This window comes from Ambystoma mexicanum, chromosome 7q (genome assembly GCF_040938575.1).
Source record: "Ambystoma mexicanum isolate Mex_15411 chromosome 7q, UKY_AmexF1_1, whole genome shotgun sequence".
NCBI classification, from domain to species: domain Eukaryota; kingdom Metazoa; phylum Chordata; class Amphibia; order Caudata; family Ambystomatidae; genus Ambystoma; species Ambystoma mexicanum.
Window position 1 is genome coordinate 369,927,835 of NC_090941.1, and position 24,487 is coordinate 369,952,321.

The window sequence follows — 24,487 nt, forward strand, 5'->3', positions numbered from 1 at the left end:
GAAGTTCCACACGCGAATGTCCAGGCCACGTGTATTTGGGGATGCGCGGGAAGTTTCACACGCGATATCAGCAGAGTACGTGCATTCCAGGGGTGCGCGGGAAGTTCCACACGCGAATGTCTTGGCCACGTGTATTTCGGGATGCGCGGGAAGTTTCACACGCAATATCAGCAGGGTACGTTTATTCCAGGGGTGCGCGGGAAGTTCCACATGCGAATGTCCAGGCCACGTGTATTTCGGGGTGCGCGGGAAGTTTCACACGCGATATCAGCAGGGTACGTGTATTCCAGGGGTGCGCGGGAAGTTCCACATGCGATTTCAGCAGGGTACGTGCATTACAGGGGTGCGCTTGAAGTTCCACACGCGATTCCATCAGGGTACGTGTACATCAGGGGTGCGCGGGAATTTTCACATGTGAATTCAGCAAGGTACGTGCATATCAGGGGTGCGCGGGAAGTTCCTCACGCGAATGTCCTGGCTACGTGTATTTCGGGGTGCGCGGGAAGTTTCACACGCGATATCAGCAGGGTACGTGTATTCCAGGGGTGCGTGGGAAGTCACACACGCGAAGTCAGCAGGGTACGTGTATTCCAGGGGTGCGCGGGAAGTTCCACACGCGATTTCAGCAGGGTACGTGTATCACAGAGGTGCGCTTGAAGTTCCACACGCGATTCCATCAGGGTACGTGTTTTACAGGGGTGCGCGGGGAGCACCACACGTGAATTGCATGTGTGGGTCCTCCCAGGTGTTCCCTCTACACCCTCCACGGCCCCTGCAGGTGGCTCACACCACAGGGGCCTACCCTGCACATGTCCTGCAGGCACCCCATCCACCATGGCCATGCACCCCAGCCAACCCACATGTCAACTTGCACTACTGCCCACCAACGCATGTCCCCCTGCACCCCCAGCCACCAGGGGCACCCTCCACCAGGCCCCCCACCCATGTCTCCCACCACCCCCAGCAGTGCAGGGGCACCCTCCACCAGGCCCCCACCCATGTCTCCCACCACCCCCACCCCCCAGCACTGTGGGGCACCTGCCAGCAGGCCCCCACCCATGTCCAACTCATGTTCCCCACGACCCCCACCCCCCACCACTGTGGGGCACCTGCAAGCAGGCCCCCACCCATGTCCAACTCATGTTCCCCACCACCCCCACCCCCCAGCACTGTGGGGCACCTGCCAGCAGGCCCCCACCCATGTCTCCCACCACCCCCACCCCCAGCAGTGCAGGGGCACCCTCCACCAGGCCCCCACCCATGTCTCCCACCACCCCCACCCCCCAGCAGTGCAGGGTCACCTCCATCAGGCCCCCACCCATGTCTCCCACCACCCCACCCCCCAGCAGTGCAGGGTCACCCTCCACCAGGCCCCACCCATGTCTCCCACCACCCCCACCCCCCAGCACTGTGGGGCACCTGCCAGCAGGCCCCCACCCATGTCTCCCACCACCCTCATCCCCCAGCAGTACAGGGGCACCCTCCACCAGGCCCCCACCCATGTCTCCCACCTCCCCCACCCCCCAGCACTGTGGGGCACCTGCCAGCAGGCCCCCACCCATGTCCAACTCATGTTCCCCACCACCCCCACCCCCCAGCACTGTGGGGCACCTGCCAGCAGGCCCCCACCCATGTCTCCCAACACCCCATCCCCCAGCAGTGCAGGGGCACCCTCCACCAGGCCCCCACCCATGTCTCCCACCACCCCCATCCCCCAGCACTGTGGGTCACCTGCCAGCAGGCCCCCACCCATGTCCAACTCATGGTCCCCACCCCCCCACCCCCCAGCACTGTGGGGCACCTGCCAGCAGGCCCCCACCCATGTCTCCCACCACCCCCATCCCCCAGCAGTGCAGGGTCACCCTCCACCAGGCCCCCACCCATGTCTCCCACCACCCCCACCCCCCAGCATTGCAGGGTCACCCTCCACCAGGCCCCCACCCATGTCGCCCACCACCCACACCCCCCAGCGCTGTGGGGCACCTGGCAGCAGGCCCCCACCCATGTCTCCCACCACCCTCATCCCCCAGCAGTGCAGGGGCACCCTCCACCAGGCCCCCACCCATGTCTCCCACCACCCCCACCCCCCAGCACTGTGGGGCACCTGCCAGCAGGCCCCCACCCATGTCCAACTCATGTTCCCCACCACCCCCACCCCCCAGCACTGTGGGGAACCTGCCAGCAGGCCACCACCCATGTCCAACTCATGTTCCCCACCCCCCCACCCCCCAACACTGTGGGGCACCTGCCAGCAGGCCCCAACTCATGTTCCCCAGCCAACATGTCATCACAATCTAGATCCCTGGTCCCTATGGTCAGCCTCCAAATGCAAAACACCCACCCTAGTATTGCATCCACCCACTCATAATTGGCAATTACATGACAGAACACCAATTGCAAGTTTTGAAACAAACACGTTTCCCTCACATACACCCAATGGGTGTCAGTGAATCTCAAAACCCATATCATGATATGCATGAAACCAATGAGATACTACACATTGAAGTTCGATAAAAAAATATGTATTTAAGGGAACATAAATAGAATAAAAAATAAAGAAACAGAAATGGGAATGTACAAAAATGAAAAGAAGCATGTCCGTGAAAAAAAGCAAAACCAAAAATCATAATCCAAAGTAATGGTGTCCAAGGTCACTGTCCACAAAAGAAAATCCAATGGGAAATAATAATTGAAAGCCATTGCTCCATGGGTAAATTGGGAAAGAAAAATACAATCCACCAGTGAACTATGTACATACGAACAAGCCAGGGTCCATTATCCCAACAAAAGAAATGAAACCTATCTAACTACACTAACTAATAAAATAAACTATATACAAAAATGTGCCCAATGTCCAAAAGGTCCAAAATAAATAAAAAAAAAAAAGGAAACCTAACACTACCTACATAACTATGTACAAGGGCAGCGGGCTAGTCTGACGGCTCACTTTTGGATGTCCCTGGCAAGGGCATCATCGAACTCCTGCTCAACACCCCAGAGGCGGTCCTCCTCCATGGCCCCGAGGGTCCGCAGGGCCGTCGACGTGTCCACCTCCAACCCCCTGCGGATTGCCTCGAGGCACTCGGCCCGCCTCAGGGCCCTCCGCGTGGAGTTCTCCGCCCTGACCATTGTGAGCCGTGCTTCTTCCGCCCGCTGCCGCTCCGCATCTATGGCGTGGCCCAACCGCTGCCACACGGAAGACACTCTCTGTCCTGGGTCCTCCTGCCCTCCGGCCGATGCCTGCCCCTCCGATGTTGAAGGCCCCGAGCATTCATGGCTCCCACCGCGTTGCTGCTGCTGCTGTGCCTCTGCCCGTGCACTGCCTCCTGCTGCCTGGACATCCTCCACCGGATGGGGAGCAGTCATTGATGTTGCCACCCCTGCTGGACGTCCGACTCCCGACTGTGGCAGGGATGCCTCCTCCACCAGCCTGGCCGCACCGTCAGAGGCAGCTCCACAGGGCACCCAGGTGACTGATGGGTGGGAAGATGGCACGGAGGACGACTGGCGCGTAGGGGGTTCAGTTGAGGAGGGGGTTGTACCAAGCCCCATCAAACGGAGGAATCCGGCCTGGGTGACCTGTCCCAGCAGGCTAACGTGGTCAACGAGCCATTCGAAATGACGTGCAGTCTCCTCATGAAAAGACTGCAGGTCACCTCGCATGGCCCGTTGACGCAACTCCACACCAGTCAGGACAGGCTCAACCCAGACCCGGATAGCCATGTCCGCAGGCAGAGGAAGGCCAGTTGTCGTTTGCTCATCCCCTGCCTGAAAACGGGTCTGGACGTAGGCATCCCTGCTGGTGCAAGATGATGCAGGGACAGGATCAGGGACAGGATTGCACACAGGCACCTCCGCGGCGGCCTGTGCTGCTTCCTATCCCTGGTCCTGCACTGCACCACTAGCACCAGTGGGATCCCCACCTCCAAACCCCGTCTCTGTTGCATGCATGGCCTCCTCCTCCACCAAACCCCCCACCAACCTGGATGACTCCGTGCCATCTTCCCCCGTTGGGCCCTGTGGGGTCCCAGCTGCCCCTTCTGCTGCCGAGGAGTCCAACTCCAACCTCCGCCTCTTGGACCTCCCCCCGGCAGCTGCGGCCATGGACGCAGCACGGGATTCCTCACTCCCCGATGAGATGACAACATGGGAGGGGAGCCGGGCCTTGCATCTCCGGCTGGCGGTGGGATCCCCGCCGCTGTGCTCCACAGCACCTTCTCCTCCCTCTTCATCAGTTGACGCTGCAGACAGGGAGAAATGAAACACAGGCATCAGGACACTGTACAATGGACACATACACACATGACAGTTGTACATGAGTGGCATTGGCAAACCTCAGACATGCCATCACAATCCCCAACACACATGTCATTTCAACTCCCACACATGAGCCATACCACAGCCATATCGCAACTGCCAGCACCACCCATACCCCTACAACAGCATGAGCAGGCAAAGCTGAGCCAGACATCACATGCAACACAGGAAGTGCACCACACATGTACACACACCACCACACTTGCATGCATGTGTACACCTCTGCCAAGTGTTGCAGTGTTCAGATGGGCATCCATGTCACATCTGCCAATCAGGCTTCCACATCCGGCTGTCACATGCATCCATGTTGCATCACTGTTGCACCCTTGTCAAATACACACAAATGCACATGTACACAGTGCTGATACATGCAGCTGAAAACAACATACATGCGAGACATCACGGACATGTCTACTTACATACACATTCATCCAAACATGTGTGCCCACACAACTGCATTTGGCATGCAAGCCTCCACACACAAGCACCATCAATGTCTCACACATTCCAGCCCTCGCATGTGTTAGCACCACGGCCCTGTACACCCCCACCCATACTCGACCCCATACAAACATATGTGCAACCTGCACACTACTGAAACATCACCACACGCACAGCTCACAATCAGGATGCATGTACACTTACCGCTCGACTCCAGACGGGTCTGCCTCTCAAGGACCTGGACGTGGAGCGCTGGGGATATGCGTTCCAGGACACTCATCTGATCTTCCGACAAGTGGCCCCGGCGCCCCTTGGCATCTGCTGCCTTCAAGAGGTGCCGGGCCTTGTTCAGGTTCCTGGACCTGAAGTCCTCCCAGCGCTTCTTGACATGTTGGAAGTAGCGGACTGCCACCCCCTCCACGTTGATGGCAGTCACGATGTCCGTCCAGATCCGAGTCCGTCCTTCCTTGTCGGTGCGGGAACTTCCGAAGAGGGCATCATACTGCCCCAGGACTTGCTCCACCAGGACACCAACTTCGGTGGCACTGAAGCTGGTGCCCCTCTGCCTCTCTGGCCGGGGGTTGTCAGTGGTGCCAGATGTTGCATTGCCCGACATGACAACCCCAGAGGCAGGAGTGGGTGGGCAACTAGGTCCTGGGGCTGGGCTGTGGAGCGATGGAATCCCAGTCGGGAGTCTTCGGTTCCAGCAGGGGTGGTCACAGCAACAGCACCCCTGGCTGATGTGCAGGCAGCAAATGGCAGGGCACATGGGCAGCAGGCAGTCAGGCAGCAGCAGATGGCAGGTGGGAGCGTGCTCTGGGCTCTGGGGGGCAGTAGTTCGGCCTTCTGGGCAGGAGTGTGGTCTCCCGTGTGCTTACGCGTGGCCAGCTTGATACGGAGTGATTTGGCACGTGAAAATTCGGCACGTCAGCTTGTAATTCGAGGAAAGGCCCTTAGCGCGTAAGCACGTCTGCACGCCTATGCAATTTCATTGGACAGAAGGCCCCTGAAGCGCAAGTGCCCCTGTGACGTGACGCGCACAGGCGTGCATGGGCATTTCAGCACGCGTGAAAAACTGCACGTCCTTGTGACATACGAGGAAAGGGCCCATGTGCGTAAGTGACGTGACGCGCGCGTGCGTTTCCCTCAGCACGGGTTAAAGGTGAGCGGGCCTAGCAGTTCGCTGTACGTGCCTTTCGTGGAGACCGACGTGTGTTACTGCTTCCTGTTGTTTCATGCGCCATCACAACTTCACAGCTATCAAGGACGTATCTCTTCTTTTGGCGGGTGTATGGGCTACGCGTGTTTTTCTGCATCGCGCTAGATAGACGGTGAGTCGCACATGCTCTTTTTCCCACTGCGGGTGCCCCTGTGTATCGCACCCATTTTCAATGTCATAGTAGCCTGCGTGTCCCAGGCGTACGTGTTATTCGTGTTACTGGGTGCCACCGCGTACTGCGGGAGGTTGAATCCACGCATTTAGGCTGCAGGGTTGCGTGCACGGTTTTACTGCAGTTTTGGGGTGCCTGAGCGTTGCGTGACCCGTCACCACATAACCGGGGTCACATACAGCCTTGCAGGTGCAGGGGGGCTGTTAACATCTTGCTTCCCACCCCTTCACCCCAATTGCCCAGGTCAATTGTGGTGTACACCTCCCATTGGCACCACTCCATCTGTGCCAGCACTACTACATCTGTGCCATGGTTGGGAGGGCACCAAAGGTGAGGGGCGCCTCAGCTGGGCGTCCTCCTCATGGCGGGCGTGGTCGGGGACGTGGCCGTGGTGACCAAGGAGTAGGGGGACTCCAAGGTGTCCAGGGCGGCCACAGAGGGGGAAGAGGCAGGCGTGCGCCACTTGAGCACAATGTTGTGCCATGTGTCGGTGCAGTCATGCCACCACCCCCTGTGGTTCCGGGGGATGCAGCTTCTGCATCTCGCACTGGTGGCCGTGTGACCCGGCAGTCCGTTCCATCGACTGCCACGGGCCCAAGGGTAGTGGTAGCTGCAGGTGCAGCTGTGGACACCGCCACCCAGGCTCGGGGTCTGCCAGCGCAGGCTGCTTTGGCACTTGAAGAGCCCTTGGTAGATCTCCAACAGGCCAGGGGGGAAACCATAGGGGCAGGCCGGGCTGCTCAGACCAAGACACGTGTCCCTGGGGCAGTCATGTCATCTGCTGCCCCGAACAGCCGGGTGTTGGCAAGTGCAGGGGCAGATGCACCCAACAGCACCCCGGTTGTGAGTCTGCCAACCAGGACCGTTGCGGTCAATGACCCTGCCACAGCTGCCATTAGTGGGCACCCAGCTGCCACTGACACAAGTCAGGCCTTTGGTCATCCCTCCACCTGCCACTCCCTTGGCTCAATCCACCAAACCCACTGGCCATACTGGTCAGGGCGGCATTAGCCAGCCAGGGTCTGCGCCACAGTCCAAGAGGAGGAAGGTTGCACCTGCAGCACCGGCTGGGACCCCACACACAGCCACAACCTCCTGCACGTCGAGGAAGAAGCCTTTCTGTAAGCAGGAACTGGACTTCCTCGTGAACTATGTGCGGGGCCACAGCCGTGACATGCTAGTGGGTGCCAATAGTCAGACTACGGCTGCCCAACGTGACACCCACTGGAAGCATGTTGCGGAACATGTCAGTTCATTCGGCCATGAGGTGCGCACGGCGCAAGAGTGCAAAAAGCGTTGGAATGACATCAGACGCAGCACTAAGGCTAAGCGTGCCTCTAATTACAACTTGACTCTGGTGACTGGCGGTGGGCCTGCACCAGAAGAGGAAGAGCTCACTCCGCATGAGGCACTCGTTGCGGAGTTCATACCACCTGAAATGGTCAAAGGAGTGGGAGAGATGCTGGACTTTGATGCCCAGTCCAGTGAGTGTTGATGCGTGTTTGGTGAGGACGTGTGTGTTTCACTTGTGGGATGTGTTGTGCATGATTTCCGCTACATGTGACGTGTACATGGTTCTGATGTGTAAGTAATGCAATGCTTCCGTCATGCATGTCTCCTCTGCCTGCATGCGGGGACTCCATGTAGGCATGCTCCCTTGCCCCTCCTCTGCCACTCTGCACCCCAGTTCCACCTTTGCACTGGTGTTCTTCAATGTTGCCAATGTGTACTTTCTTGTTCATGCGTCCTGTGTAGATGCTAACTTCCAGCGTAGAATCTGCCAAACATATGCCGTGTGGTACAGCCTTAGTACTTGATGCAGGGTATCTCACTTGTACTGTGCATAGGTCAGATCTCCCGCAGGGACATGAGTGCCCATTCATGCTCCATGTGCATTGCACGCATGCCCCTATGTGTCCTTGACTGGATAATCACTGTAATACAAGTCCTTGGTTACATACATTGCCTGCCATCTCATCAGCCTTCCCATGTCAACTGTGGCTCAGTCCTGCGTTGCACACATGTTTAGGGTCTGACAATCTGTGTGGCTCACAGGCCTCAGCCTGTTCAATGGCCAATGACTCTGTCCAACTGTTGTTGTGTCTTCTTCACACATGGGTGGAATCCAGAGTTTTGATCATTTGTCCTGCTTACTGTCCCTGCATCATTTGCAGTGTTGTCACTTGAATCACATTCAGCTGTTGATGCCAGTCAACACTGCCTGTCAATACACAGGTGTATGGTCAGCCTTTTGATACCATGCTAGGCATCCCTGCTTTGGTACTGGGGTGGAGGGGTGCTTGGCTTCTAGATATGGTACACATTGAATGCACAATGCACGTGATGTCTGAATTTGACATTGCACTGTCTTCACATTTCCTGGCACACACCATGGAGTCCTTGTACATGTAGGTAGTGAGTGGCGTACACATTTTCTGCACTGCATAGACCCACTTCCATTGAAACTGCCACCTTTCAACAGGTCTGATCACAGAAGCAATTCAAAGTTGACCCAGCATGCATGGCAGGTTATATGTTGTGTGTCACATGTCTGCCTGATGCGTTTGCTGTCGGTGTGTGTGTGTGTTGTGTGCTTCTGACATGTGTAGTGACCTTTTTCTCTCTATTTTTCAGGTGATGATGCAATGGAGGCGGAGGATGGTGTTGTCATGCCAGACACAGGTTTGGTACCGCTAAAACAACCCGGCACTAGTGGGGGTCGTGGGGTGGTAGGCCACGAAAACCCCCAAGTGCTACAGTCCATCTTGGCACTGGCTGCCTATGAGTCCAGCCTTGATGACGACTCTGACGTCCATGTTGAGTTGGATGAGCATCAAGTCCATGTGTCAGGGGTGAGCGATTCTGATGTGGACACTCCTCTGTCTGCGACACCTGCACTGAGGGATCAGACAGTCTTGGTTCCTCCGCTCGTGGCGGATCGGGACGCAGGGTCACCCTCCACACCAGTCACTGAAGTGCCTGGGACATCACGTCGACGGGGGCATGTAGTCGTGCAGCCGCGGGCGGTGCCAACACAGCGAGGACCCCCGGGCCTTGGGTCCCACAGGGGACAAGCCGGCAACGCGGTCGCCGTGCGCAACCGCAGTATACTGAGTGGGAGCAAGACATGACTGCCAATTCCGAATGGCAGGGGGCAGCAATGGAGAACATCGCTGAGAGCATGGAGCGTGTGGCCCGATCTGTGCTCCCCCCTGCTAGGCAGGTGCTTCTCCAGCAGCAGGCGGCACGGTCCACGGCCCGCTCGCTCAGGCTGGGCATGGCGGCCTCAGACAGGGCACACCAGGCTGAAATGTCGCCTCTGCGTCAAGCAATATCTGCTCACGCAGAGGCGCACATGGATGCCCTGAGGGAGGAGTATGCTTCCCTCAGATCCACTCTGGGTGTCCTTATGATGTCCCAGAGGCAGCAGGCAGAGAAGAGGTTTGCACAGCTTGAGCGTACCATCTCGGCTGAGCTACAGGCTTGCCGGGAGGTGCAGCGGTTGTCCAGCCAGGCCTTGCAGGAGAAACTCTGTGTTACACGTGCTACCTTGCAAGAGGAAGCACGTGTATCACGTGAGGTTCTGCATGCAGACCTACGTCACATCGCCACACAGAACCAGGCTCACCCGTCCGGCAGACTTGCTGCCGTAGAGGGGCAAGCTGCGGCTAGGCGTGGCCAGGCTACTGTGCCACGTCCTCCTTTCCAGGATGAGCCAGACTCGGACGACCATCTATCTCCCACATAGGTCGGGCTGTGCAGGCGTTGAGCCCATGGAGGTTTTTTTTTTGGCTCAGCATCATCGCATGTGGATGTTGAGCAGCACCCTGTACCTCCCCCCTCCTGGGTGCCTCCCCTCCCCGCCGGGTCGTATGTGGCCATTTTTGATTTTTCCTTTAGTTTAGTTAGTTAAGTTTCTGTTTGATAGTTAGTTTAATTAGGTAATGTAGGTTTTCCATAGTTAGTGTAATTAGTTAATAGTTACTATAGTTTAAAATTGCCCGTCTATTGTGCTTTCATGTGACGGTGCAGTGCTTTGTGGCTTTTGAAGGCATCCATTGTATGTTCCAGCTGGGCCCTTCAGGCTTGTCTTGTGTATGTGTTTGCTGCTTGGGGTCCTTGACTCACATATTCCACTCTTGCCTCCCTTATCCATGGGCTCGCAAGGATGGTTCGGTGTTACAAAATTTTACACAAGGGCCTTGGACTGTCATATCTGTGGCATGTCTGGTGCTGTGTGACTTGTGTTTACACCCCTAGTGGGGATGATTTTGGTGTTATTGTCCACTGTTCAGCTTTTGCTAGATGAGGTGTTTCATGATTAATGTGTACATTCGTTGCTATGCATTGTGTAGTATGTTTCTTATCTTTACTGTACACGTGCTTGTTGCAAATCATGCTGTAGATAGCGTTACACACTTTGGATGTGAAAGACGGACTGATGGTGTGATTTATGCTGTGACTCTCTGAAATGGTCAAGTAATATGATGCCTGAAGAGACAAACACAGATGACTTTGAAGCATTAATCATGTGTTTCATGCCCTTTCTGCAGGGGGATGAGCCTCCAGAGCACCTTAGCCAGCAGACATGGCCCAATGGACGACGGAATTCTGGACACGTTTGTTGGTGCCCACATGCACATGTGTGCACAAGCAGAGGCACAGGGATTGCAGACCTACATCCTAGAACTGCTGACGTGTTCCAAGGAACTCCAGGCAAGGTGAGCAGCACAGGGGGGCCATTACACAGCAAAGCTTGCACCAGGCGAGTTGCACATGCAGGCTTAGTCACAGCACTGAGGGTGAGCTTGGACGAATATTGGTGTTGAAGCACACAATGCAGCTCAGATGTGTTGGTGGACTGATGGCTGTTGATTGTAGGGTTGTCTGGGACACCTGCAGGGGCAGTGGCACATGCCCTCCGGTACACCAAGGTCCATTGAGGCACTTGTACCAACCATGTAGCCTTCCGAGACATGGAAAGGGGCAGCTCACAGGGACATACAGCAAGGGACATACTCGGGTGCAGTGCATTTAATTTTCATGTACTTTATGATAAATGCACTGCCAACTTTGTTTCGGTCATGGTGGTACGCAACTTGCTCTGAAGTCATGGCTTGCTATATGGGTCTGTCTGCTTACCCAGGGAACATTGCATGTTGTGTGAATTGTGACACATTGGTGTTCCATTTGCCACGCACCCACCGGCGGCTGACTTACTGCATTGACTGTGTATGACCCGTCACAGGGGTAATGTTATATATGGGTACAAAGCATCTACACCAGATAGTCTGTTTGTAGAGTAGTTTGTTGCTAAGGGGCATGTTTGGTGGTGTGTTTTTGTGTAATTGGCACGTACAGGTTGTTGACTGTGGCTCTCTTTGCAGCATTGCAGTGCTCCTGTAACCGGACCTGAGAGTGCGCAGGCAGGAGGCCAGCACTCAAAACCAGAGCTAAGTGTCTTGTTGTTTTTCTTTCAAACTGCTCTGCATAGGCTTGCTGGGGGGTGCACTAATGCATGGATGTATGTGTGATTCAATTTGGTATGTTTTTTTCCCCCTAATCACCCGGAATCCTGTGCAATTTTGAACCCTGTACCCTCTACCCGGTGTTCCTGCTTCCCGTACCTATCCAAGCAACGTTCCCTAACCCTCCTTCCCCGCTGGGGTTGCGGATGCCTGTGTAAGCCCCGAACTTGCAGGCGCCAAAACCCTAGAGGGGGTGGTTGGTTCGTACCACTCCTAAGCCTGGACTACAAAAGGCCATGGCAATGATGTCCAAGTTTGTTTGGATTGTGTATGTGTTCATGCAGGTAGTACATTTTCGTGCATTCCCTACTTTCATGTGTCATTCCTCCTCCCCTCTCCTGCCACTCATTCCAGTTATCCAGTGTGCCAACACCTGTCCCGACTGCATATCCCTGAACCTCCTTCCCCACCAGGGTCTCAGGGGCCTGTGTGAGTTTGACCTTGCAGGCACCCGTGACACGGTGGGGTAGTTGTTTCGTGACACTCCCGCGCCTGTACACGGGACCTGTGACAATACACATCCGTTCATGATGCATCATCCTATGTTATGTACCACACATGGTTCACATCCTGTTGTGACATTATTTTAGTGTGCTACCTTGGTTGTTGCATCATTGTGGTAGTACTTGGCCTTTGTGAGGTACTGCTACGTCAAGTCATCTACTGGAGTGTGTTTGGGTTCGTTTTTATGCCTTGGATTTTGTGATTTTGAAAATGAGTGTGGATTCTGAGGGTGCAGGCATCTTTTTACACACAAGGTGGGAGACGGTGACGAAGGGTAAAGGTGATCCTGTGGCCAGGTGGAATTGAGGGTTGAAGGCTCCATGACCCAGGTGCAGTTGTTCAGTGGGTCATGGTCATTTGAGAGGGAGGGGGGGGTTGTTTGTTAGGCGGAAACCTGTGCAGTTCCCTCTGGGACCACTGCAAAAGATTTAGGACTACAGGCGTTGGCGGTGAACCTACTTGCTAGCAGTCTGCACCACACAGATTCACGTGGTAGCTGTGGCTGAGCAGTCAGACTTCTCTCAAGAAAAGTTGAGCAGTATGTGGAGAATACAAGATAGGGCAATTCTTCACAGCAAGACAAGCAAACACGCAACGAGGCTTAGTGTAAAGATATTAAGGTATTTATTTATAACAAAACCTCGATGAAAAACACTAAGGCAAATCACGTCAAACAAATCAAACACAATTACTCTACGAAGTAGACAATCAATCCCCCTAGCAATATCGACAACTCTAGGTTCTACCGGTACCACTTATTTTCAGACAGAGGTGTATACCTCAACCCAGATGACACTCGAATATTAGTTATGAAGGGAGAGAAAAAGATAGGCAGGTTATGAAATCAACACAGTTCGATCTTAGTAGATAAAATGCAAGGCAGGAAGGCAAGAATCACGATAGATCGTAATGTTCAGGGGCCACGCCCACTCGGAGAGAGGCAAGGCGCAATGTCCCAAAAAGTCTCTAGTGGAGATGCCTTTGAGTCTGTATCACAAATTGTTATCGGTAGATTGAACCAGTTCAGAACAAAGAATGAGAAAAGCTTGGAGGCGACCCAACGGAACGGAGAGGATTAAGACACCTCACTCGAACCGATCGAAAGGGAAGCCAGGCGGACACGGTACCTTGTTGTGGAGGGCAGCTCCGGCGGGGGCAGTTGTTCCTGGTGGTGGATGCACGTCGGGTCTTTGCCAAGAGTAGAGATGATCTCGTCGTCGAAGAAGATGAAGTCCGGTGCACCACCAGGGAAGAGACCAGCCGCGGAGTGCTCCATCACAAGGCACCACCTTTTGGTCGCGGTTCAGGGGTAGTGGATATCCGGTTGCCGGGGTGCTCTGCACAGGCAATTCGACCACTGCGTCCTGAGGCGAATAAAAAGCAAAGGGGACTGGTTGTTCCCACCAGTCAGGGGAAGAGACTCTCCGGCAGGGAGATCTCCTCTGACGTCGGGAAGCGGTGAGTCGGTTCCGCAGGGCTCCACCGGAGGTGTCGTCGTGCAGGTCGGCTCAGCGATACCCTCGTCGGATTCTTAGGTCCTGTGGCGACTTCTGAAGATCCAGTCCCAAAAGCCCTGCTTTTATGCAGAAAACCCCCATTCATTCAGCCTAGCTGTCAATCAACACATGCTAAGTGGTGAGCGGGAAGGCTCACCACCTGGGCCAATCACTCCACAGTGCGACCGGAGTTGGCAAGGCAACTCGGTCCAGGGTGCCTAAACCCCCTCCCACACCCCTGTGGTAACCCAGACAGAATGGCACCACTTTGGAGGGTCTCTGTACAGAGCCCGCCAAAAGTGGAACAAAGGGCTCAACCTTTGGTTTAGGAGTCACAGAGACGAACACAGACGCCATTTTACAAACCAAGTTCTGGCAGAAAATACCACCCGATAAACCTATTTAAGATAAGTAGATCGGTGGTATGTTAGAGATTAATGAGAAAAAGTATCAATCTCCAACAATGGGACGAATCCCATAGGGTTATGTTCGGGGACGAACATAACAAGTAGTTTCCACTGCCACCAGCCAAAACTCGACGAGGGGGGACGGGACAGTGCCCCTCGAGTAACAGATCCAGGAGTAATCGAATTACCCCTACTAATACATCCACAATAAGATGGTTTGTACTAGTTCTGTTAGTAAATTTAGGTCTAGTAAAGCCAATGGTGACTTTACATGCCCGGGGAGACAGTAGTCAGTCCCCGGGTATGGAGTCTATGGTGGGGGATCGGCTAGGACGCCCCCGTGTTACGGCACGTAGGGTGCGGTATAACACACATAGAAAAACATATGAGACCCTATGGAGTAAAAGACCCCGTAGCCCATCGAACACATGGATATTTCAAAGGAATTACACACATACATGTCCAAGAGTGGGAGAAAAGAGTCTCACTCTTGGCAGGATGGAAAAAAAACAAACTCCAGAAATCCAGCAAAGCTGCTGGGGGACTCACTAGGTTAGGAAATTCAGCCTAAACAGAGAATTCTCCCTAACACTCGCCCCCCCCCCCCCAGACTAAGGGACAGGAGGATTTAATCCACTCCTGGATGAATCTCATACCTCTAGTCGATGACATACATCCTAGAGAGACCATCAACATTTTGGTGGTGACATCCTGACCTGTGCTCAATGGTGAAATCAAACCGTTGCAGGCAGATCAACCATCTCAGTAGTTTTGGGTTTTCCCCTTTCATTTGTATTAACCATCTCAAGGGTTGGTGGTCAGTCTGAATGACGAAAGTAGAACCATACAAGTATGGACTAAACTTCTTCAGAGCCCACACAATAGCAAAGCACTCTCTTTCGATTGTTGCCCACCTTGTTTCAGGATCCTTCAGCTTGCGGCTGATGAAGCAAACGGGGTGCTCCCTACCCTTCCCTTCCAGTTGACTGAGTACGGCACCTATTCCTACATTTGAAGCATCTGTCTGCACAATGAAGTGTTGGCGGTAATCAGGAGCTCTGAGTACTGGGGCTTGGCAAAGAGCCTTTTTCAGGTTTTCAAAAGCCTGATGGCACTCCTCGTTCCATTTAACCTTTCTCGGAAATTTGGGCGAGGAGATGACATTCAGTGGAGAAGCTATGGTCCCATAGTCCTCTATGAAATTCCTGTAATACCCAGTGAGGCCTAGGAAGGCTCTCACGTGGGTTTGAGTAGTCGGTGTTGTCCAATTTTGCACAGCTTCAATTTTACTGAGCAAAGGCCTTATCTCTCCACCGCCTACCTCATGCCCAAGATAGACTACCTTACTCTGTCCAATTTGGCATTTGCTTGCCTTTATGATCAGATTGGCTCGTCTAAGAGCCTGCAAAACATCTCTCAGGTGGGTTACATGTTCTTCCCAGGAATTGCTGAACACTGCGATGTCATCCAAGTATGCCATGCAGAAGACATCCATCCCATTTAGAACCTGGTTTACCATCCGTTGAAACGTAGCAGGTGCATTCTTCAGTCCGAAAGGCATTACGTTAAACTGGTATAAGCCAACGGGGGTAGAAAATGCAGTTTTCTCCTTGGCATGGTCTGTCAGGGCTATTTGCCAATAGCCTGACGTCAAGTCAAATGTGCTGAGGAACTTAGCGGCGCCAAGTTTATCCACCAACTCATCTGTTCTTGGCAAAGGGTGGGCATCAGTCTTGGTGACTGCATTAAGAGCTCTATAATCCACGCAGAATCTAAGCTCTTTAGATCCGGCCTTTGGTACTAACTCAACTGGGCTAGACCATGGACTAGTAGAGGGCTCTATTACCCCGAGATCGAGACCTCACCTTTGATGTGGGTTTGTGCGTTTTCTGACATGCGGTATCCTCTGCTTTTGACTGGCAGACAGTCACCAGTGAGTATGTCGTGCTGGCCCCAAGGGGTCAAGCCTGGTGAAAACGAGAACAGGGAGGCAAACTGATTCAACATAGATTTGCACTCTTCTTGTTGCTCAGGTGTCAGATTGGAGGAGAGATTCACTCCTTCAATTTTTTCATCTAAAGGTAAGCCTCTGAGGAGATCCGGAAGAGCTTCACTCTCTTCTTCTTCCTTGGATGACGCTAGAAGCAACGCTCCTACATCAGGTCGCGAGACATACGCTTTAAGTCGGTTGGTGTGAAAGACTGTTGGAGCCTCCTTGCGATTGCCCAAGTCCACCAGATAGTTAACCTCGCCGAGTTTACCCACTACTCGGAAGGGTCCCATCCACTTATCTTGCAAGGCCCTCTGCCTTGTTGTGATCATAACGAGAACGAGCTGGTCTTGAGCGAACTCAACCATGTTAGCCTTTTGATCATGCCAGTGCTTGACCAATGCTTGTCCAGCTTTCAAGTTATCGCTTGCTTCTGTCATCATGTGCGACATTCTCCTCCGGAGACCTATCACGTAGTCAGTCACTCTGACTGGCTTGGGGGAAGGAGCACTCTCCAACCCCTCCTTAATCAGGGCCAATGGACCTCTGACGGGATGACCATAGAGTAGTTCGAAGGGAGAGTAACCTACTCCCTCCTGAGGGACTTCTCTATAAGCAAAGAGAAGGCATGGCAGTAGAAGGTCCCACTTACGCTTAAGGGGTTCCTCTAAAGCACCTATCATGCTCTTCATGGTTGTTGAACCATTCTACCAACCCATTGGTTTGTGGGTGGTAAGCTGTTGAGAACTTGTAAGTAACTCTGCAGGTTTTTCACATGGCTTTCATGTAGTGGGACATAAAGTTTGACCCCCTGTCAGAGATTACTTCCTTAGGAAACCCGACCCTAGTAAAAATACCAAGGAGGGCCTTAGCCACAGCCGGAGCTCTAACAGTCCTCATAGGAATTGCCTCAGGATACCTAGTAGCATGGTCTACTACAACAAGTATAAACCTGTTGCCTGAGGAGGTTGGAGGATCAAGGGGACCAACAATGTCAATCCCTACTCTCTCAAATGGGACTCCCACAACTGGGAGAGGCACTAACGGTGCCACATTCTTGGAGCCAACCTTACCAGAGATCTGGCAGGTGTGGCAGCTCCTGCAGTGTTTTTCTACTTCGGCCCCCATCTTTGGCCAATAGAAGTAGAGCGAGAGCCTTTCCTTAGTCTTCTTGAAACTCAAGTGACCAGCCAAAGGAATCTCGTGGGCTAACTGCAAGAACTGTGGTCTGTTCTCTTGGGGTACTACAAGTCGTTTGTAGTCTCCAGGTGCAGACTCGGTTGGTTCACTGTAGAAGAGGCCATCTTCCCAGTGCAACCTGTATTTCCCAGGCTCTTGCCCTTCAGCCTGAGCTTCTGCCTGGTGGCGAAGACCTTCCAGAGTTGGACATTCTCTCTGTCCCTTACTGAAGTCTGCCCTGTTGGGTCCACCTTCTGCCAGTAAAGACTGCAGCTCAGGATGGTCAACAGGATCCAGATCTCCAATGAGTTCCTGGCCTTCCATTAGCTCTTCCTCAGAGTCTAATTCTACCACACAGGGTTGTACCTCCCTCTCAGCATCGGCTGGAGGTGGAGTTACGGGTGTAACTTTGGACAACCGCGGGGAAGTCCGTGTTGGCTGCACTGGAATGCTGGCTGCTGGTTTCGCGATAGAAGTCTTAGGTTTCCCTTTCGCTTCTGATTTCTTGGAGACAGCGGCCGACAAGTCCAGTGGAGCAGGAGTGATATCTTTCTTCATCATCTCCTGGAGAGTGCCGCGCATGGTCCTCTCCCTTGCGGGTCTGGTTAGCTCTTGTAACCGTTTACTAGGAGGTCTGGGAGTATGCGATACAACTCCGAGAGTTTTCAAATCGTTACCCAACAGTACGCTTCCTGGTACCTCACTCTGTATGCTGACAGGTATCTTCACAGTCATGTGTCACGCTCACCTGATTCCCACGGAGGCGCAAGTCTGGCTTCGAGTGCTGATGCTTCTTCAATGGTGAAGCGCAGGACTCTGAGGATGGACAGGTAGGGTCCCTCTACTCTGGCTTCTCTGGCTCGCAGGAATATTCCCCTGTGCGTGAAAAGGGAGTATTACCTACTGACGGAATAATGCTCAAGCCTCCCACTCCCTTCCAACTCTCCACGATACCCTTCCACGATTCCCCGTGAAGTCTCACCTTAGGGTCTGGAAGGATGAGTTCTCCATCCTGCTTCTGATGCAGGGGCGCGTTGAAACCCAGTTACTTCACTGGATTGAAGTTTGATGGGAGTTCAAATAAGCTTGACTATTCAGGTAAGGCGCTGTAAGAGTTCTGTAGCAAGTTCAAAAGTTCAAGCTTAATAATAATGTTCATTGTCTTATTGCAGCAAGCGCTAACGCTTATGTCTTTTTCCCCTTAGGGGCCGGGGTTCGGAATGCCGGAGATATGGCGCCGACCGAAAGTGAAACGTGCAGTTCCAGTAAATGACAGGTAAGTTCTGGATGAGCGTTCGGGTAATGTCTTTGCATTCGCTCATTCAATGTCTTTGTCTTTTTTCCCCATAGGGGCCGGGGTCCAGAATGCCAGGAAGCGGCAGGACCCGAAATGAAATGGGAATGACCCAACAGGTAAGTCTTAGAAGGAAACTGAGCTTTTCCTATTTCCCTTCCTTCTCTCACCTTGTGTTCTTGTCTTTTTCTCTCTAGGCTCTGGGAAGTGGCTGCGGATCCGGATGATCGCTGCTGAAGATGGAGGTGCCCAGGAAAGGTGAGTGAAATGCAGCGCTGCAGCGATCGAAGCGAAATGCTTTTAAAAAAATGATGTCTTCCCTTTCAGGATCGTCGGTGTGATGTCTCCGTGATGCAGCTTTAGCAGGTAAGGTCTTCTTTCTCACCAATTCTCTCTTATCTCCCCTTGCAGGTGACCCAGGATGTTGACAGGCGTGGCTGAAGTCCAGATGCAGGAGCTGACACGGTGAGCGTCCAGCTGCGAGGAACAGAACAACGCGAAGCGTGAGTTGCTGATCAGGCGTGGTTTAAATAGCTTTGGAAGAAGTTCCAGGTATGTATCCTTCCACCGATCAGGTATGTATCCGTCCCCGACCACACCCAGGTGGAAAGTAGTCCCACAGGTAAAGTAGTTCCATTCAGGCCTCAAGAGGGCCTGGATGTAGCAGCATGGTCTGCATCAGGTAAGTGCACATTAAAACACTTGAACACATGTCTAGCTTTATGAGCCTGGCGCCTAAGGCGCCAGGACAGGGGTCCAACATGAGCCTGGCGCCTAAGGCGCCAGGACTGTGTCCAAAGGGCCCCAGCTTGGGGGGGAATGATGCCTGCCTCTGGGGTTGCTGGGTCGGACCTGGCTCCTTGGAGGTAGGCATCATGACATCATGTTGTTACACTGGATGGGAACTGGTAATTGGGGAAGCATCTGCACAGGCCCTCCAGCTAACTTGGTGAGGCGTTTGGGTGCCTTAGCATCATCCTCGGCCTGAAAAAACGATTTATCCACCACAGTTATGCTGGCCCCAGTGTCCCTAATGGCAGGAGTCTCCTGACCATTCACCTGGACACTGTCCTTATGATAATCTTTAGTATTATCGGGGATAGAATTATAGACATCTAAATTCTGTTGTTCCCACAACCCCAGAGATACTAAAGAAACGCTGGCTGAGACTCCAATGGGTTCGTCAGCTAGCAGTAGAAAGTTTCCAAATGCCATTTGGACTTCCTCCTCTGGAGCGAAGGCTAAGGAAACAAGCTGGACCCCTGAAGGTTTACCCTTACATCTGGGATCTCCTTTGACGTGATCAGTTGAGCCACAAACAAAGCATTCACCGAATGCTTTCTGGAATGATGGCTTGTTCTGACCTCCTTCCGGTTTGGCACCAGAAGACACACTATTCTGCTGTGGTTTTTCCCGGTGGCTTACCCTTCTGGTTTTGTTTGGGGCCCTCTTTGGAATGGGAGTTATTCGAATTCTCTTTTGAGTCTTTTTTAGGCTGTTTTCCCTCATCCTTTTTCTGAGTTGCCCCAGAATCCTTATGAGTAGCCCTGTTGGCAACCCACAAGTCAGCAGCCTTAGCTAGCTCCCTGGAATCCAATTCCTTTGAATCAGCCAGGTGCTGTCTGAGCTCAGGAGAACAGGCATCATAAATAGACGCCAACATAAAAAGATTTCTCATACCCCCATAAGTGTTCACTTTGTAACCCTTAATCCATCCCTCTAAGTTTTTCAACCCTTCACTCACCCAGGTAGCCCAAGGGGTACCATCATGCTTTTTGAGGGTTCTAAACCTCTTAAGATACTGGGAAGGGGTCTTCCCAAATCTAGCTATTAAAGCTAGTTTCACACTTTCGTAATCCGTTTTATCCGCCTCCCCCAACTCCATTACCACATCAGTCGCAACAGGAGGGAGCCTAGAGAACAACCAGGGGAGCAAAGCATTCCCTGTGATGTCCTGGAGGCCATGATTGTATTCAAACAGTTTTAACCAATCCAACACATCCAATCTCGGTTCATACATACCCACTAATTCCTTCGGCATCCGGGGTCTTTTGGGACTGGAGCTCCTAGAGGAACCAGAGGAGAGAGAAGCATTTTCCATAGACAACTTTTTCATCTCTAACTCGTGATTAAGTTCTATTTCTCTGAGTCTTAACTCAGCTTGTTTCTGCTCAGCCTGGGCATTCATCCGTCTGAACTCAAACTCTTGGTTTCGTTCAGATTGAGCCAAGAACCGTTTATATTCTAGTTCGAGCTTCATTTTTTCAAGTTCAAAATAAGCAGGGTTACTTGTGGGACCTGGTATGGGCCCCGTAGGCACAGCTGGTAAGGCAGGTAGAGGAGCAGGGGAGACAGTTTTGTTAGCCTCTCCGTCCTCATCAGCCTCTTCATCGCTATCATCAGAATTACGATTCAGATCAACACCATTACTGTTATCTACAGTTGCTGGAGAGATTGGTTCCTCTGAACCAGTACCCAGACTTTGGTTCGCCAGCAATCTCTCGATTAGTTCTAACTTCTTGCCTCTTACAGGACGATTCTCTTGCCTACAGAGAGCTCGCAGTCTCTCAGTATTTTCACTTGACAAAGACTCTTGACTGTAAGTTTCCATCGTAGACATGTTTTTTGAAAGTTGCTTTTTGTGCAAAGTTTTGTGGTTAGATATCCTACAGTGTCGAAAAGCACTCTAAACTGTATACTCGATACAAATCCCACCGCTGTACACCAGTGTTAGGCAGAAACCTGTGCAGTTCCCTCTGGGACCACTGCAAAAGATTTAGGACTACAGGCGTTGGCGGTGAACCTACTTGGTAGCAGTCTGCACCAGACAGATTCACGTGGTAGCTGTGGCTGAGCAGTCAGACTTCTCTCAAGAAAAGTTGAGCAGTATGTGGATTATACAAGATAGGGCAATTCTTCACAGCAAGACAAGCAAACACGCAACGAGGCTTAGTGTAAAGATATTAAGGTATTTATTTATAACAAAACATCTATGAAAAACACTAAGGCAAATCACGGCAAACAAATCAAACACAATTACTCTACGAAGTAGACGATCAATCCCCCTAGCAATATCGACAACTCTAGGTTCTACCGCTACCACTTATTTTCAGACAGAGGTGTATACCTCAACCCAGATGACACTCGAATATTAGTTAGGACGGGAGAGAAAAAGATAGGCAGGTTATGAAATCAACACAGTTTGATCTTAGCGGATAAAATGCAAGGCAGGAAGGCAAGAATCACGATAGATCGTAAAGTTCAGGGGCCAGGCCCACTCGGAGAGAGGCAAGGCGCAATGTTCCAAAAAGTCTCTAGTGGAGATGCCTTCGAGTCTGTATCGCAAATTGTTATCGGTAGATTGAACCAGTTCAGAACAAAGAATGAGAAAAGCTTGGAGGCGACCCAACGGAACGGAGAGGATTAAGACACCTCACTCGAACCGATCAAAAGGGAAGCCAGGTGGACATGGTACCTTGTTGTGGAGGGCAGCTCCGGCGGGGGCAGTTGTTCCTGGTGGTGGATGCACGTCAGGTCTTTGCCAAGAGTAGAGATGATCTCGTCGTCGAAGAAGATGAAGTCCGGTGCACCACCAGGGAAGAGACCAGCCGCTGAGTGCTCCGTCACAAGGCACCACCTTTTGGTCGCGGTTCAGGGGTAGTGGCTATCCGGTTGCCGGGGTGCTCTGCACGGGCAATTCGACCACTGCGTCCTGAGGCGAATAAAAAGCAAAGGGGACTGGTTGTTCCCACCAGTCAGGGGAAGAGACTCTCCGGCAGGGAGATCTCCTCTGTCGTCGGGAAGTGGTGAGTCGGTTCAGCAGGGCTGCACCGGAGGTGTCGTCATGCAGGTTGGCTCAGCGGTACCCTCGTCGGATTCTTAGGTCCTGTGGCGACTTCTGAAGATCCAGTCCCAAAAGCCCTGCTTTTATGCAGAAAACCCCCATTCATTCAGTCTAGCTGTCAATCAACACATGCTAAGTGGTGAGCGGGAAGGCTCACCACCTGGGCCAATCACTCCAGAGTGCGACCGGAGTTGGCAAGGCAACACGGTCCAGGGTGCCTAAAGCCCCTCCCACACCCCTGTGGTAACCCAGACAGAATGGCACCACTTTGGAGGGTCTCTGTACAGAGCCCGCCAAAAGTGGAACAAAGGGCTCAACCTTTGGTTTAGGAGTCACAGAGACGAACACAGACGCCATTTTACAAACCAAGTTCTGGCAGACAATACCACCCGATAAACCTATTTAAGATAAGTAGATCGGTGGTATGTTAGAGATTAATGAGAAAAAGTATCAATCTCCAACAATGGGAGGAATCCCATAGGGTTATGTTCGGGGACTAACATAACAAGTAGTTTCCACTGCCACCAGCCAAAACTCGACGAGGGGGGACGGGACAGTGTCCCCTCTTGTAACAGATCCAGGAGTAATCGAATTACCCCTACTAGTACGTCCACAATAAGATGGTTTGTACTAGTTCTGTTAGTAAATTTAGGTCTAGTAAAGCCAATGGTGACTTTACATGCCCGGGGAGACAGTAGTCAGTCCCCGGGTATGGAGTCTATGGTGGGGGATCAGCTAGGAGGCCCCTGTGTTACGGCACATAGGGTGCGGTGTAACACACATAGAAAAACATATGAGACCCTATGGAGTAAAGGACCCCATAGCCCATCGAACACATGGATATTTCAAAGGAATTACACACATACATGTCCAAGAGTGGGAGAAAAGAGTCTCACTCTTGGCAGGATGGAAAAAAAACCAAACTCCAGAAATCCAGCAAAGCTGCTGGGGGACTTACTAGGTTAGAAAAATTCAGCCTAAAACAGAGAATTCTCCCTAACATTGTTGTTGATAGTTGCCTTGCCCTGCAGTGTGATGGGAACTCTGACATTGTAATGGTGGTATCCTATGTACATGTTGTTTTCTGCTGATCAATGCCTGTTAATGTGTTGTGTTTAGCTTTCAGGTGCGAGGGGATAGTTGTGGTTTGACATGCTGGGGTGTACACATGGTGAATGTTCACATGTGATGTGTAGAGAACACTGATGGTCACTTGAGTGCACATGCATATGTTGAGTGCATGTCCTTGCAGACCCACACACTTTCACTCTGATGCACTACATGTACTACCACCCTTGCATATCCACGTGTACACTGTTTGCCTTCTGGTGGCCACTGTGTCCCTGCAGCACATGTTCTGTGACCAATTATGGATCCTGTACATGCCTAATTTGGTTTTTGATGTGGTCTGTTGCTTAGATGTGATACTCAGGGTGTGCATCACACACAATGGCTGTTCACTGTGCTGTGCGCTGAGCAGTGTGTTGCAGGAGTAGGACACACATAAGCTGCAGTGTTGATTTTTCAATGCACAATGTGCATGTACACAGGCATTCATTGTTATGTCACGTCTACAACTCTTGTAATGCATTTGGAAATGACTTATTTTGGGTGGGAGGTTGTTGGTCTGTCATTTCATCTGATTCCTGGTCAGGCATCATTGTCTGATGCCACTGTACATTTTGGGCTTGGCAATGTGTACCTTATTGTTGCTGTGTTGGTGTATGGGTATTGCTTGCCATGTCATGTTGTGGTTTGGGAGGGTTTGAGTCACATAACCTGGCCATGGCCTGTTGTGCAGGTGTGTGTGATGCACACCTTGCATGTCAGGGTCATCTGCTTCTCAGAGCAACTAGCTGGGGGTAGATCTCTCTCCGCGGCAGGGCCCTCCCTCTGGAACAGCCTTCCTGCCTCATTTGAACTTGAGGGGAACCATCTCTGGTTCGGAAAGCACCTCAAGACCTTCCTCTTTGCTTCTGCTTTCTCTCTGCCTCTCCCTTGCGGAATTCTTCACTGGAACTGCACTGGATCTGCAACTGGGCCACTCTCACCGACCTCGGTCCCTGGCCCAGCCACTCTCCACTTGCACTGGCTCC